This window comes from Rhipicephalus microplus, unplaced genomic scaffold (assembly GCF_043290135.1).
Source record: "Rhipicephalus microplus isolate Deutch F79 unplaced genomic scaffold, USDA_Rmic scaffold_137, whole genome shotgun sequence".
In the NCBI taxonomy this organism is placed as follows: Eukaryota; Metazoa; Arthropoda; class Arachnida; order Ixodida; family Ixodidae; genus Rhipicephalus; species Rhipicephalus microplus.
In genome coordinates this window covers 532,501-547,500 of record NW_027464709.1, presented here as the reverse complement: position 1 = coordinate 547,500, position 15,000 = coordinate 532,501, and the positions used below count along the sequence as shown (strand labels likewise).

At 62.5% G+C, this 15,000-nt stretch overlaps 2 non-coding genes across 2 annotated transcripts; both read left to right on the top strand.

Annotated features, from left to right (window-relative positions):
• The first annotated feature begins 10,931 nt into the window (after positions 1-10,931).
• LOC142791115 (small subunit ribosomal RNA) lies at positions 10,932-12,746 on the top strand. Its single transcript, XR_012890022.1, has one exon. It is a non-coding gene; the product is annotated as a small subunit ribosomal RNA (ribosomal RNA).
• A 1,719-nt stretch (positions 12,747-14,465) lies between these two features.
• LOC142791087 (5.8S ribosomal RNA) lies at positions 14,466-14,618 on the top strand. Its single transcript, XR_012889996.1, has one exon. It is a non-coding gene; the product is annotated as a 5.8S ribosomal RNA (ribosomal RNA).
• The last annotated feature ends 382 nt before the right edge of the window (positions 14,619-15,000 follow it).

The following is a 15,000-nucleotide window of genomic DNA, read 5'->3' as shown; positions in this document are numbered from 1 at the left end:
TGTTGGAGGAAAAGAAAAATATCGAGAAAGCACTGCGGTGTGCCGTGCGTAGGGACGGGCGCGCGTGCCACATGCCGCCGAAATATGGGTGTCGGAGAAAACAGAGTGCCGCGCGTAACGAGGGGCGCGCGTGTTACAGAGAGATATGCCCAAACGCATGAAAGTGTACGCAGGTGTCCTAAGGCAGTTTTTTTTTTTTTTTCCTCATTTTGATGTCGCCCCGGCTGACGCGGTTTTCGTTTTTCCGTGCCGCCCCGGCTGACGCGGTTTTCGTTTTTCCGTGCCGCCCCGGCTGACGCAGTTTTTGCGCCGCCCCGGCTGACGCGGTTTTCGCGCCGCCCCGGCTGACGCGGTTTTCGCGCCGCCCCGGCTGACGCGGTTTTTGCGTCGCCCCGGCTGACGCGGTTCGGACTTTGCACTTTTTGGCTCACCCCGGCTGGCGGCCCACTCACTCGATCGCCAGGTCTGTTTGCCCCGGTGGTTCCACCGCCAGGCTTAAGCGCAAGCTTTTTTCTTTGTTTTCTTTTGATTAAGCGCGGGCTTTTTTCTTTGTTTTTTTTTTGATTTCGCCGCGGCAGACGCGGTTTTTGCGCCGCCCCGGCTGACGCGGTTTTTGCCGCCCCGGCTGACGCAGTTCGGACTTAGCACTTTTCGGCTGTGCCTGGCTGGCGGCCCACTCACTCGATCGCCATGTCTGTTTGCCACAGTTTTCCCGGTGGTGCCGCACCCGGGCTCGCCCCGGCTGACGCAGTTTTCGCGCCGCCCCGGCTGACGCGGTTTCGTGCCGCCCCGGCAGACGCGGTTTTCGCGCCGCCCCGGCTGACGCGGTTTCGTGCCGCCCCGGCAGACGCAGTTCGGACTTAGCACTTTTCGGCTGTGCCTGGCTGGCGGCCCACTCACTCAATCGCCATGTCTGTTTGCCACAGTTTTCCCGGTGGTGCCGCACCCGGGCTCGCCCCGGCTGACGCAGTTTTCGCGCCGCCCCGGCTGACGCGGTTTCGTGCCGCCCCGGCAGACGCGGTTTTCGCGCCGCCCCGGCTGACGCGGTTTCGTGCCGCCCCGGCAGACGCAGTTCGGACTTAGCACTTTTCGGCTGTGCCTGGCTGGCGGCCCACTCACTCGATCGCCATGTCTGTTTGCCACAGTTTTCCCGGTGGTGCCGCACCCGGGCTCGCCCCGGCAGACGCGTTTTTTTTTTCTTTCGCCCCGGCTGACGCAGTTTTCGCGCCGCCCCGGCTGACGCGGTTTCGTGCCGCCCCGGCAGACGCGGTTTTTTGCGCCGCCCCGGCTGACGCGGTTTTTGCCGCCCCGGCTGACGCAGTTCGGACTTAGCACTTTTCGGCTGTGCCTGGCTGGCGGCCCACTCACTCGATCGCCATGTCTGTTTGCCACAGTTTTCCCGGTGGTGCCGCACCCGGGCTCGCCCCGGCTGACGCAGTTTTCGCGCCGCCCCGGCTGACGCGGTTTCGTGCCGCCCCGGCAGACGCGGTTTTCGCGCCGCCCCGGCTGACGCAGTTCGGACTTAGCACTTTTTGGGCTGAGCCTGGCTGGCGGCCCACTCACTCGATCGCCATGTCTGTTTGCCACAGTCTTCCCGGTGGTGCCGCACCCGGGCTCGCCCCGGCTGACGCAGTTTTCGCGCCGCCCCGGCTGACGCGGTTTCGTGCCGCCCCGGCAGACGCGGTTTTCGCGCCGCCCCGGCTGACGCGGTTTCGTGCCGCCCCGGCAGACGCGGTTTTCGCGCCGCCCCGGCTGACGCGGTTTCGTGCCGCCCCGGCAGACGCAGTTCGGACTTAGCACTTTTCGGCTGTGCCTGGCTGGCGGCCCACTCACTCAATCGCCATGTCTGTTTGCCACAGTTTTCCCGGTGGTGCCGCACCCGGGCTCGCCCCGGCTGACGCAGTTTTCGCGCCGCCCCGGCTGACGCGGTTTCGTGCCGCCCCGGCAGACGCGGTTTTCGCGCCGCCCCGGCTGACGCGGTTTCGTGCCGCCCCGGCAGACGCAGTTCGGACTTAGCACTTTTCGGCTGTGCCTGGCTGGCGGCCCACTCACTCGATCGCCATGTCTGTTTGCCACAGTTTTCCCGGTGGTGCCGCACCCGGGCTCGCCCCGGCAGACGCGTTTTTTTTTTCTTTCGCCCCGGCTGACGCAGTTTTCGCGCCGCCCCGGCTGACGCGGTTTCGTGCCGCCCCGGCAGACGCGGTTTTTTGCGCCGCCCCGGCTGACGCGGTTTTTGCCGCCCCGGCTGACGCAGTTCGGACTTAGCACTTTTCGGCTGTGCCTGGCTGGCGGCCCACTCACTCGATCGCCATGTCTGTTTGCCACAGTTTTCCCGGTGGTGCCGCACCCGGGCTCGCCCCGGCTGACGCAGTTTTCGCGCCGCCCCGGCTGACGCGGTTTCGTGCCGCCCCGGCAGACGCGGTTTTCGCGCCGCCCCGGCTGACGCAGTTCGGACTTAGCACTTTTTGGGCTGAGCCTGGCTGGCGGCCCACTCACTCGATCGCCATGTCTGTTTGCCACAGTCTTCCCGGTGGTGCCGCACCCGGGCTCGCCCCGGCAGACGCGTTTTTTTTCTTTCGCCCCGGCAGACGTGGTTCCCCCCCCCCTTTTCGCTCGCCCCGGCTGACGAGGTTTTCGCGCCGCCCCGGCTGACGCAGTTTTCGCGCCGCCCCGGCTGACGCGGTTTCGTGCCGCCCCGGCTGACGCGGTTTTCGCGCCGCCCCGGCTGACGCGGTTTTTGCGTCGCCCCGGCTGACACGGTTCGGACTTTGCACTTTTCGGCTGTGCCTGGCTGGCGGCCCACTCACTCGATCGCCATGTCTGTTTGCCACAGTTTTCCCGGTGGTGCCGCACCCGGGCTCGCCCCGGCTGACGCAGTTTTCGCGCCGCCCCGGCTGACGCGGTTTCGTGCCGCCCCGGCAGACGCGGTTTTCGCGCCGCCCCGGCTGACGCGGTTTCGTGCCGCCCCGGCAGACGCAGTTCGGACTTAGCACTTTTCGGCTGTGCCTGGCTGGCGGCCCACTCACTCAATCGCCATGTCTGTTTGCCACAGTTTTCCCGGTGGTGCCGCACCCGGGCTCGCCCCGGCTGACGCAGTTTTCGCGCCGCCCCGGCTGACGCGGTTTCGTGCCGCCCCGGCAGACGCGGTTTTCGCGCCGCCCCGGCTGACGCGGTTTCGTGCCGCCCCGGCAGACGCAGTTCGGACTTAGCACTTTTCGGCTGTGCCTGGCTGGCGGCCCACTCACTCGATCGCCATGTCTGTTTGCCACAGTTTTCCCGGTGGTGCCGCACCCGGGCTCGCCCCGGCAGACGCGTTTTTTTTTTCTTTCGCCCCGGCTGACGCAGTTTTCGCGCCGCCCCGGCTGACGCGGTTTCGTGCCGCCCCGGCAGACGCGGTTTTTTGCGCCGCCCCGGCTGACGCGGTTTTTGCCGCCCCGGCTGACGCAGTTCGGACTTAGCACTTTTCGGCTGTGCCTGGCTGGCGGCCCACTCACTCGATCGCCATGTCTGTTTGCCACAGTTTTCCCGGTGGTGCCGCACCCGGGCTCGCCCCGGCTGACGCAGTTTTCGCGCCGCCCCGGCTGACGCGGTTTCGTGCCGCCCCGGCAGACGCGGTTTTCGCGCCGCCCCGGCTGACGCAGTTCGGACTTAGCACTTTTTGGGCTGAGCCTGGCTGGCGGCCCACTCACTCGATCGCCATGTCTGTTTGCCACAGTCTTCCCGGTGGTGCCGCACCCGGGCTCGCCCCGGCTGACGCAGTTTTCGCGCCGCCCCGGCTGACGCGGTTTCGTGCCGCCCCGGCAGACGCGGTTTTCGCGCCGCCCCGGCTGACGCGGTTTCGTGCCGCCCCGGCAGACGCGGTTTTCGCGCCGCCCCGGCTGACGCGGTTTCGTGCCGCCCCGGCAGACGCAGTTCGGACTTAGCACTTTTCGGCTGTGCCTGGCTGGCGGCCCACTCACTCAATCGCCATGTCTGTTTGCCACAGTTTTCCCGGTGGTGCCGCACCCGGGCTCGCCCCGGCTGACGCAGTTTTCGCGCCGCCCCGGCTGACGCGGTTTCGTGCCGCCCCGGCAGACGCGGTTTTCGCGCCGCCCCGGCTGACGCGGTTTCGTGCCGCCCCGGCAGACGCAGTTCGGACTTAGCACTTTTCGGCTGTGCCTGGCTGGCGGCCCACTCACTCGATCGCCATGTCTGTTTGCCACAGTTTTCCCGGTGGTGCCGCACCCGGGCTCGCCCCGGCAGACGCGTTTTTTTTTTCTTTCGCCCCGGCTGACGCAGTTTTCGCGCCGCCCCGGCTGACGCGGTTTCGTGCCGCCCCGGCAGACGCGGTTTTTTGCGCCGCCCCGGCTGACGCGGTTTTTGCCGCCCCGGCTGACGCAGTTCGGACTTAGCACTTTTCGGCTGTGCCTGGCTGGCGGCCCACTCACTCGATCGCCATGTCTGTTTGCCACAGTTTTCCCGGTGGTGCCGCACCCGGGCTCGCCCCGGCTGACGCAGTTTTCGCGCCGCCCCGGCTGACGCGGTTTCGTGCCGCCCCGGCAGACGCGGTTTTCGCGCCGCCCCGGCTGACGCAGTTCGGACTTAGCACTTTTTGGGCTGAGCCTGGCTGGCGGCCCACTCACTCGATCGCCATGTCTGTTTGCCACAGTCTTCCCGGTGGTGCCGCACCCGGGCTCGCCCCGGCAGACGCGTTTTTTTTTCTTTCGCCCCGGCAGACGTGGTTCCCCCCCCCCCTTTTCGCTCGCCCCGGCTGACGAGGTTTTCGCGCCGCCCCGGCTGACGCAGTTTTCGCGCCGCCCCGGCTGACGCGGTTTCGTGCCGCCCCGGCTGACGCGGTTTTCGCGCCGCCCCGGCTGACGCGGTTTTTGCGTCGCCCCGGCTGACACGGTTCGGACTTTGCACTTTTCGGCTGTGCCTGGCTGGCGGCCCACTCACTCGATCGCCATGTCTGTTTGCCACAGTTTTCCCGGTGGTGCCGCACCCGGGCTCGCCCCGGCTGACGCAGTTTTCGCGCCGCCCCGGCTGACGCGGTTTCGTGCCGCCCCGGCAGACGCGGTTTTCGCGCCGCCCCGGCTGACGCGGTTTCGTGCCGCCCCGGCAGACGCAGTTCGGACTTGGCACTTTTCGGCTGTGCCTGGCTGGCGGCCCACTCACTCAATCGCCATGTCTGTTTGCCACAGTTTTCCCGGTGGTGCCGCACCCGGGCTCGCCCCGGCTGACGCAGTTTTCGCGCCGCCCCGGCTGACGCGGTTTCGTGCCGCCCCGGCAGACGCGGTTTTCGCGCCGCCCCGGCTGACGCGGTTTCGTGCCGCCCCGGCAGACGCAGTTCGGACTTAGCACTTTTCGGCTGTGCCTGGCTGGCGGCCCACTCACTCGATCGCCATGTCTGTTTGCCACAGTTTTCCCGGTGGTGCCGCACCCGGGCTCGCCCCGGCAGACGCGTTTTTTTTTCTTTCGCCCCGGCTGACGCAGTTTTCGCGCCGCCCCGGCTGACGCGGTTTCGTGCCGCCCCGGCAGACGCGGTTTTTTGCGCCGCCCCGGCTGACGCGGTTTTTGCCGCCCCGGCTGACGCAGTTCGGACTTAGCACTTTTCGGCTGTGCCTGGCTGGCGGCCCACTCACTCGATCGCCATGTCTGTTTGCCACAGTTTTCCCGGTGGTGCCGCACCCGGGCTCGCCCCGGCTGACGCAGTTTTCGCGCCGCCCCGGCTGACGCGGTTTCGTGCCGCCCCGGCAGACGCGGTTTTCGCGCCGCCCCGGCTGACGCAGTTCGGACTTAGCACTTTTTGGGCTGAGCCTGGCTGGCGGCCCACTCACTCGATCGCCATGTCTGTTTGCCACAGTCTTCCCGGTGGTGCCGCACCCGGGCTCGCCCCGGCAGACGCGTTTTTTTTTCTTTCGCCCCGGCAGACGTGGTTCCCCCCCCCCCCCCCTTTTCGCTCGCCCCGGCTGACGAGGTTTTCGCGCCGCCCCGGCTGACGCAGTTTTCGCGCCGCCCCGGCTGACGCGGTTTCGTGCCGCCCCGGCTGACGCGGTTTTCGCGCCGCCCCGGCTGACGCGGTTTTTGCGTCGCCCCGGCTGACACGGTTCGGACTTTGCACTTTTTGGCTGAGCCTGGCTGGCGGCCCACTCACTCGATCGCCATGTCTGTTTGCCACAGTTTTCCCGGTGGTGCCGCACCCGGGCTCGCCCCGGCAGACGCGTTTTTTTTTTTCCTTCGCCCCGGCAGACGTGGTTCCCCCCCCCCCCTCCGTCTTTCTTTTTGTTTTTTTTTCGCCGCGGCTGAAGTGGATTTTTCGGTGCCTCGACGCCCCGGTAGTCGCGGTTTTTCCGTTTCCGCACGGCCCCGGCTGACGCTGCTCGGTCACAGTCGCCTTTTGTGAGGATTGCAGACTTCTTGAGCGCGGGTGTTTTTTTTTGTTGTTGTTGTTGTTTTATTACGCATTCGCTCCAGCAGACGCTGTTTAGACTTTTTGTTTCCTCTTTTATCCTGCGACGAGGTGACGAGGTTTATTCGGTGCCCCGCCGCCCCGGCTGAAGTGATTTTTCCTGTCCCGTGCCGCCCCGGCTGACGCGGTTGGGACTTCGCGTTTGTTCGGCCGCCACGGGTTTTGGCGCACTCGCTCGGTTGCTTGTTGTTGCCACTTGTTGCGAACCCAGGTTTCTTGAGCGAGCGCGGGCGTTTTTTCTTCCTTTCTTTCTTTGTTCTATGTGTTAGCGAATCGGCCTTTAATATCACACGAGGACTCACAACCAACAATTTTCAGTTTGAAGTGTAAAAAATCTGCAGGTGTTGACGTAACTGACTTGCCCCGTACCCTTGAGTACATCCATGAAGTTCTCGTAGTACTACTAAATCGCATTATTCCAAGTGGAGAAATTCCCATAAACTTGCAAACCTCTACACGAAAATCGGTGCGCGTGATAAAGTTGAAAATTATCGTCCGATATCAAATGTGCCTTCTATAACACAAATTCTAGGAAAAAAAAAAAAACACTTGTTCGCCGTTTTCTGCGCCGTGACTGGCAGCACTCCGGCGAAGCGAAACGGGGTCGATTCGAGCACGATATCGGCGTCTTTCGACGTGCTCGCCGGCGACCGTCGCACGAGTACGTCGCACGAGCGCGTCTGCCGGGGCGCCGTTTGCGAAGCCGACGCAAAAGTGGGAACCGCCGCTCGGATGATCGCCGCTTTCGGCAGAGTGAGTGTTGGCACTCCGGGGAAGCGAAACAGCGTGAATGCGCCCACGAAATCGGCGTATTTTGAAGTGCCCGCCGGCGACCGTCGCACGAGTACGGTAAACCGCGTCAGCCGGGGCGTAGTTCGGGACGCCGACGAAAAAGTGGGAAGCGCAACTCGGATCTTCGCCGTTTTTGCAGGAGTGAGTGGCGGCCCTCCTGCGAGACCAAGAAGCATCGATTCGTGCACGAATTCGGCGCCTTTCGACGTGATCGCCGGCGACCGTCGCTCGAGTAGGGCAAACCGCGTCTGCCGGGGCGGGCTTCGGGACGCCGATGCGAAAGTGGGAAACGCTGCTCGGATGTTCGCCGTTTTTGGCCGAGTGAGTGCTGGCACTCGGGCGAAGCCAAACGGGGCCGATTACGGCACGATATCGGCGTCTTTCGACGTGCCCGGCGGCGACCGTCGCACGAGTACGGTAAACCGCGTCAGCCCGGGCGGAGTTCGGGACGCCGATGCGAAAGTGGAGAACGCCGCTCGGATCTTCGCCGTTTTTGGAGGAGTGAGTGGCGGCACTCCGGAGAAGCCAAGGAGCGCCAATTAGCGCACGATATCGGCGTCTTTCGACGCGCTCGCCGGCGACCGTCGCACGAGTAGGGCAAACCGCGTCTGCCGGGGCGGGGTTTACGACGCCGACGCAAAAGTGGGAACCGCCGCTCGGATGTTGGCCGTTTTTGGCAGAGTGAGTGCTGGCACACCGGCGACGCGAAAGAGCGCGAAAGCGCCCACGAAAGTGGCGTATTTGGACGTGCTTGACGGCGACCGCTGCAGGAGTACGAAAAACCACGTCAGCCGGGGCGAGCGACCCACGGCGGTCTGGGTGCTTATCGCTGCTATTATAGGGGCACCCCGGCAGACGCAGAAAAAAAAAATTTTTTTTCGACCTTCTTTTTTGCTGGTCGAGCTCGGGTAACCCAGGTCGCAATGGGAGCCGCGCACGAAAGCGGCGTCGCGAGACGCGTTCGCGGTCGCTAGTCGCACGAGCTCGGCAACCGCGTCAGCCGGCGCGGAGTTCGGGATGCCGACGGCTAAGTGGGTACCGCTGCTCGGATGTTCGCCGTTTTTGGCCGAGTGAGTGCTGGCACTCCGGCGAAGCGAAACGGGGCCGATTCGGGCACGATATCGGCGTATTTCGACGTGCTCGCCGGCGACCGTCGCACGAGTACGGCAAAGCGCGTCTGCCGGGGCGAGGTTTGCGATGCCGACGAAAAAGTGGGAAGCGCCGCTCGGATCTTCGCCGTTTTTGCAGGAGTGAGTGGCGGCCCTCCTGCGAGACCAAGAAGCATCGACTCGCGCACGATATCGGTGTCTTTCGACGTGCCCGCCGGCCACCGCCGCACGAGTACGGCAAACCGCGTATGCCGGGGCGGGGTTGGCGACGCCGACGCAAAAGTGGGAACCGCCACTAGGATGTTCGCCGTTTTTGGCAGAGTGAGTGCTGGCACTCCGGCGAAGCGAAAGAGCGCGAATGCGCCCACGAAAGTGGCGTGTTTGGACGTGCTTGACGACGACCACCGCAGGAAAACGAAAAACCACGTCAGCCGGGGCGAGCGACCCATGGCGGTCTGGGTGCTTATCGCTGCTATTATAGGGGCACCCCGGCAGACGCAAAAAAAAAAAAAATTTTTTTTCGACATTCTTTTTTGCTCGTCGACCTCGGGTGACCCAGGTCGCAGTGGGAGCCGCGCACGAAAGCGGCGTCGCGAGACGGCTTCGCGGTCGCTAGTCGCACGAGCTCGGCAACCGCGTCTGCCGGGGCGGAGTTCGGGACGCCGACGGCTAAGTGGGAACCGCCGCTCGGATGTTCGCCGTTTGTGGCCGAGTGAGTGCTGGCACTCCGGCGAAGCCAAACGGGGCCGATTCCGGCACGATATCGGCGTCTTTCTACGTGCTCGCCGGCGACCGTCGCACGAGTACGGCAAAGTGCGTCTGCCGGGGCGGGGTTTGCGACGCGTACGCAATAGTGAGAACCGTCGCTCGGATGTTCGTCGTCTTTCGCCGAGCCAGTGCTGGCACTCCGGCGAAGCCGAACGGAGCCGATTCGGGCACGATATCGGCGTCTTTCCACGTGCTCGCCGGCGACCGTCGCACGAGTACGGTAAACCGCGTCAGCCGGGGCGGAGTTCGGGACGCCGATGCGAAAGTGGGAAGCGCCGCTCGGATCTTCGCCGTTTTTGGAGGAGTCAGTGGCGGCACTCCGGTGAAGCCAAGGTGCGCCAATTCGCGCACGATATCGGCGTCTTTCGACGTGCCCGCCGGCCACCGTCGCACGAGTACGGCAAACCTCGTCTGCCGGGGCGGGGTTTGCGACGCCGACGCAAAAGTGGGAACCGCCGCTCGGATGTTCGCCGTTTTTGGCAGAGTGAGTGCTGGCACTCCGGCGAAGCGAAAGAGCGTGAATGCGCCCACGAAAGTAGCGTATTTGGACGTGCTTGACGGCGACCGCCGCAGGAGTACGAAAAACCACGTCAGCCGGGGCGAGCGACCCACGGCGGTCTGGGTGCTTATCGCTGCTATTATAGGGGCACCCCGGCAGACGCAGAAAGAAAAAAAAAAATGGGGACATGGCGTGCGTCACCGTGCGGCTTCGCAGCGTTGCCGAAGTCGCCGAGCCCTTCGACTGAGCCGAACGGCGGACAGGGAACGTTGGTCGGCCGTTCTAACCTGTCGGTGCCACGCCGAGACGTCGTTAAGGAAAACCGCGTCGTGGGCCTCTACGACGCCGTCGAGTCGTTGTACGTTTGGTGTCCAGCGTGTCGGCGGCGAGTAGCGGACACGTCGTTCACGACTTCGGTCTTTCGCAGTCGACGCGAACTTGCGGAGAGTCGTGGTGCCTCACGTTTTCGGCAGAAACCGCGGCGGAATTTTCCCGTGCGTGCGCGCACGACCTCGGTGCTGTGCCGTCAGCGTAGTGTTGCACAAACTCGTGGCCTACCCAAGGTGCGGTACGTTTGCGGCCGTATCCTCGGTGGGAATTTCGTGAGTAGGGTCGCAAATTCTACGACCTCGGCGGGTTTGAGAGCGACGTAGACTTGTGGCACGCTCAACGTGCCACACGTTTCGGGGCACACCCGCGGTGAAATTTTCTCGAGTACGCTCGTATTAGTGCCCAAGGAGGTCTGGGTACTTATCGCTGCTATTATGTGGGGGTTCTCGTGAGCGGCGTACGCGAAAGCGACCGGGTGTCTGATATGCGGCGGGCTTCGGCCTCGTCAAGCGTGTCCTCGGGTCTGCTCCAGGGGAATCCACGGCAGTCGTCTGCAGCCTCATCCGCTTGATGCGTTAGGGGCTGGTTGTCGGACGGTGCCGTTTTACCACGATATCGAGGTGTGTTCCGTGTCGTCCTCGGGCGATTCAGATGCGAAAGCGCCGAAGACGCGGGCGTGACCCGTCGTCTGGCGGCTTTGCAGTCTCGGCTCCGTTGCTAGTTCCGGCCGGTCCACCGACAGTGCAGCGGGCTTGGGCAACCCGCACGGCGCGACCGAGTCGATGCAACGAAAAAGAGCGAGCATGAACGTGCTTCTTGCCGCACGGCTCCCACTCGTCTTTCGGGAAGGTTGTGCCGTAGCGAGCTCGAACGCCGTCATCTCGGAGTGCAAAATAAGCGTGTTGGGGCGCCTGAAGGTGGCCTCCGCCGCACACAGACTGCGTCCGGCCCGCCGAAGGCGAGGACGGACGCGCAGTCGAACGATTACCTGGTTGATCCTGCCAGTAATCATATGCTTGTCTCAAAGATTAAGCCATGCATGTCTAAGTACATGCCGAAATAAGGCGAAACCGCGAATGGCTCATTAAATCAGTTATGGTTCCTTAGATCGTTTCTTCCTACTTGGATAACTGTGGCAATTCTAGAGCTAATACATGCAGTGAGCCTGGAGCCCTTTGGGTAACGGGTGCTTTTATTAGACCAAGATCGATCGGGTTTCGGCCCGTATTGTGTGGTGACTCTGGATAACTTTGTGCTGATCGCATGGCCACGAGCCGGCGACGTTTCTTTCAAGTGTCTGCCTTATCAACTTTCGATGGTAGGTTACTTGCTTACCATGGTTGTTACGGGTAACGGAGAATCAGGGTTCGATTCCGGAGAGGGAGCCTGAGAAACGGCTACCACATCCAAGGAAGGCAGCAGGCGCGCAAATTACCCACTCCCGGCACGGGGAGGTAGTGACGAAAAATAACAATACGGGACTCTTTTGAGGCCCCGTAATTGAAATGAGTACACTCTAAATCCTTTAACGAGGATCAATTGGAGGGCAAGTCTGGTGCCAGCAGCCGCGGTAATTCCAGCTCCAATAGCGTATACTAAAGCTGCTGCGGTTAAAAAGCTCGTAGTTGGATCTCAGTTCCAGACGAGTAGTGCATCTACCCGATGCGACGGCTCGGACTGAACATCATGCCGGTTCTTTCTTGGTGCACTTCATTGTGTGCCTCGAGATGGCCGGTGCTTTTACTTTGAAAAAATTAGAGTGCTCAACGCAGGCGAGTCGCCTGAATAAACTTGCATGGAATAATAGAACAAGACCTCGTTTCTGTTCTGTTGGTTTTTGGAATACGAGGTAATGATTAAGAGGGACGGACGGGGGCATTCGTATTGCGGCGCTAGAGGTGAAATTCTTGGACCGTCGCAAGACGAACTACTGCGAAAGCATTTGCCAAGAATGTTTTCATTGATCAAGAACGAAAGTCAGAGGTTCGAAGGCGATCAGATACCGCCCTAGTTCTGACCATAAACGATGCCAACCAGCGATCCGCCTGAGTTACTCAAATGACTCGGCGGGCAGCTTCCGGGAAACCAAAGTATTTGGGTTCCGGGGGAAGTATGGTTGCAAAGCTGAAACTTAAAGGAATTGACGGAAGGGCACCACCAGGAGTGGAGCCTGCGGCTTAATTTGACTCAACACGGGAAAACTTACCCGGCCCGGACACTGGGAGGATTGACAGATTGAGAGCTCTTTCTTGATTCGGTGGATGGTGGTGCATGGCCGTTCTTAGTTGGTGGAGCGATTTGTCTGGTTAATTCCGATAACGAACGAGACTCTAGCCTATTAAATAGGTGCGGGGTTCCCAGCACCTTACAACCTTCTTAGAGGGACAAGCGGCTCCTAGCCGCACGAAACAGAGCAATAACAGGTCTGTGATGCCCTTAGATGTCCGGGGCCGCACGCGCGCTACACTGAAGGAAGCAGCGTGTCTTTATCCCTGTCTGAAAAGACTGGGTAACCCGTGGAACTTCTTTCGTGATTGGGATAGGGGCTTGCAATTGTTCCCCTTGAACGAGGAATTCCCAGTAAGCGCGAGTCATAAGCTCGCGTTGATTACGTCCCTGCCCTTTGTACACACCGCCCGTCGCTACTACCGATTGAATGATTTAGTGAGGTCTTCGGACCGATGTCCGGCGCGGCCTTTCGGTTGCGCCGGTCTGTTGGAAAGATGACCAAACTTGATCATTTAGAGGAAGTAAAAGTCGTAACAAGGTTTCCGTAGGTGAACCTGCGGAAGGATCATTAACGGATTGTGAAGGGTGAGCGCCTCAGCTGCGTCTGCGCCCGACACTTTCTGCCGCTGACCCCGTTTGGACGCGGGGTCGGCTTTTCCCCACGGGGCTGCCTGAATGTGGAGCGGCACCCCGTGACAAATTGTTGCGCCCAGCGGACGCCAACACCGCGACCTTGGACGGTCGGCCAGGTGGCGGACGCGGGTACAAACGGCGCAACGCACTCATAGGTCGGCTTTCGACCCGCCACAGCACCGTGGCTCGAAGCGCTCGAAATGCGCGACCCGACCGCTGCGGGACCGCCTAGTACTGTAAACAGGAGCGGCGGAGCGCGAACGGCGAGTCGTGGTTACGTCGGTAGAAGGCGAGGCTGCGCGTTCCCGAAACGCCAGCCGAGTGCCCTCCCGACCGTTCGAGCGTGCAAGAACGAGACCCGACAATCGCGCGGCGACTGCCAAGTACGAGAGGAACGGCACAAGCGTCGGCGGTCGGTCAAGGAACTGGCGATGTGACGGGTCCGCTGTGCACCAGTGCATACCGTCCCGCCGTCCGCGGCAAGCGCCTCCGCGTCCTCGGGTGACGGAGGCTGCCGGTCGGTTCTTGCAGGCGAGGGATCTCGCTGGCACCGGTTCGCGTTGACGCGCGGCCGGTCATGGCACGGCGATGCGACGGCCGAGGTGCGCAGTACTCGATGGAGGAACCGCACGCTCCGATGACCGTCCCGCCCTCCGCGGCGTATGCGTACCGACCGTAATGGTTGCAGCAGCGCCGGCCGGCTTTTGAATTCGCCACACGAAACACGGTGCGAGATCGCGGTTAGGGGAGCGTCGACGTTGCCAGGCGTTTTGCTTGCTGCCGAGGGAAAGGCGGCCCGGCCACGTCGCGCTCGTCGCGATTAGCGGGTCTGCGCGCTTTGGGAAGGTGCCGCAACGACTTGCCGAAAGAGGAAGCACGGAAGAACGAGGGACTTGGACGTCCCGACAATTGAACGCACTTGCGGCCAGGCCCTTGCTGGCTTCGTTCTTCCGCCTCGAGTAGGCTCGTACGCGGCTCCGGCGCCGAAAGTGGTCCTTGGCACCGACTTCGGTGGACGTGGGAAGTGCCGCGCAAGTACGGCGCGCCTGGCTCCACCTGTTGGCTAAAGTAGGCAGCCGGATCGGCATTTTGGTGTGCGGTGGCAAACCGTGGATGCGAAAAAAGCTTGTGCGATTTCGTGGAACAAAAAGCGGGGGTCCCCCTTTTTATGCGGAGGAGACCGACCCGCCTGCCGTGGTGAACCGCGACGCCACGGTAAAAACGGGAGAGGCTTGTCGATGGGACCGTGCATCCCGCGCTCCACGGAGGCCGGGAGGCGGCCGCCCGAGGAAATGTGTAGCCGTCGAGGCCCGCATCTGCGTGCACTCTTATCCAAATGGGTGTACCGCAGGCATTTTCTGGTTAGGCGGGCCAATGAGAGCGAGCACACAACGATACCTACGGGTCCGGCTTGGAGAACCGGCTTCGACGCCTCCCGAGTATTTATAGAGGGGTGGACCACGAAAGCACTCGCAAGTAGCGAAAGCGAAACGCCGTCCGAAACACACCGTTTGCTCGATTTGCGGCAGCCGAAAAAGGCGCGGCAGAGTTTTGGAGTCCAAGCGTGCGCTGAAAAGCGCCCTTCTTGGCCACTGTTTGGCCGAGTGCCAGAAACGTTTGGTTTTGACTGTACGGAATTGAACAAACACTTTTTCACGACTCTAAGCGGTGGATCACTCGGTTCTCGGGTCGATGAAGAACGCAGCCAGCTGCGAGACTTGGTGTGAATTGCAGGACACACTGAGCACTGATTCTTTGAACGCACATTGCGGCCTTGGGTCTTCCCTTGGCTTCGTCTGTCTGAGGGTCGGATCACATATCAAGAGAGCCTTCGGCGCACAAGGGAACGTGAGCCGTCGACTCGTTTTGACCGCGTCGGCAACACGGACAGCACGCTGAACACCTCACAGCGAGCGCCAACAGCGGCCACTCAAGGGCGAGACGGTGGCGACCGTCGTGCCAGAGCCCAACCGAAACGGGGGCGACCGACTGCATTGAGGATGTGGCACCTCGTTGAGACCGCCGCAGGACTTCGAGTCGGAAGGAAGCCTGCAGGGAAAGTGCGGTCGAGGTTGCGTACTCCTCTCTGCGACCGGGCGCGCAAGAGCTGCGAGAGCCACGGACGCGCAACTTTAACGCACGGTAAACACGAGGAGCGAAAGCCGGCCAGCAAAGCTTCTCCAGCCGTGCGC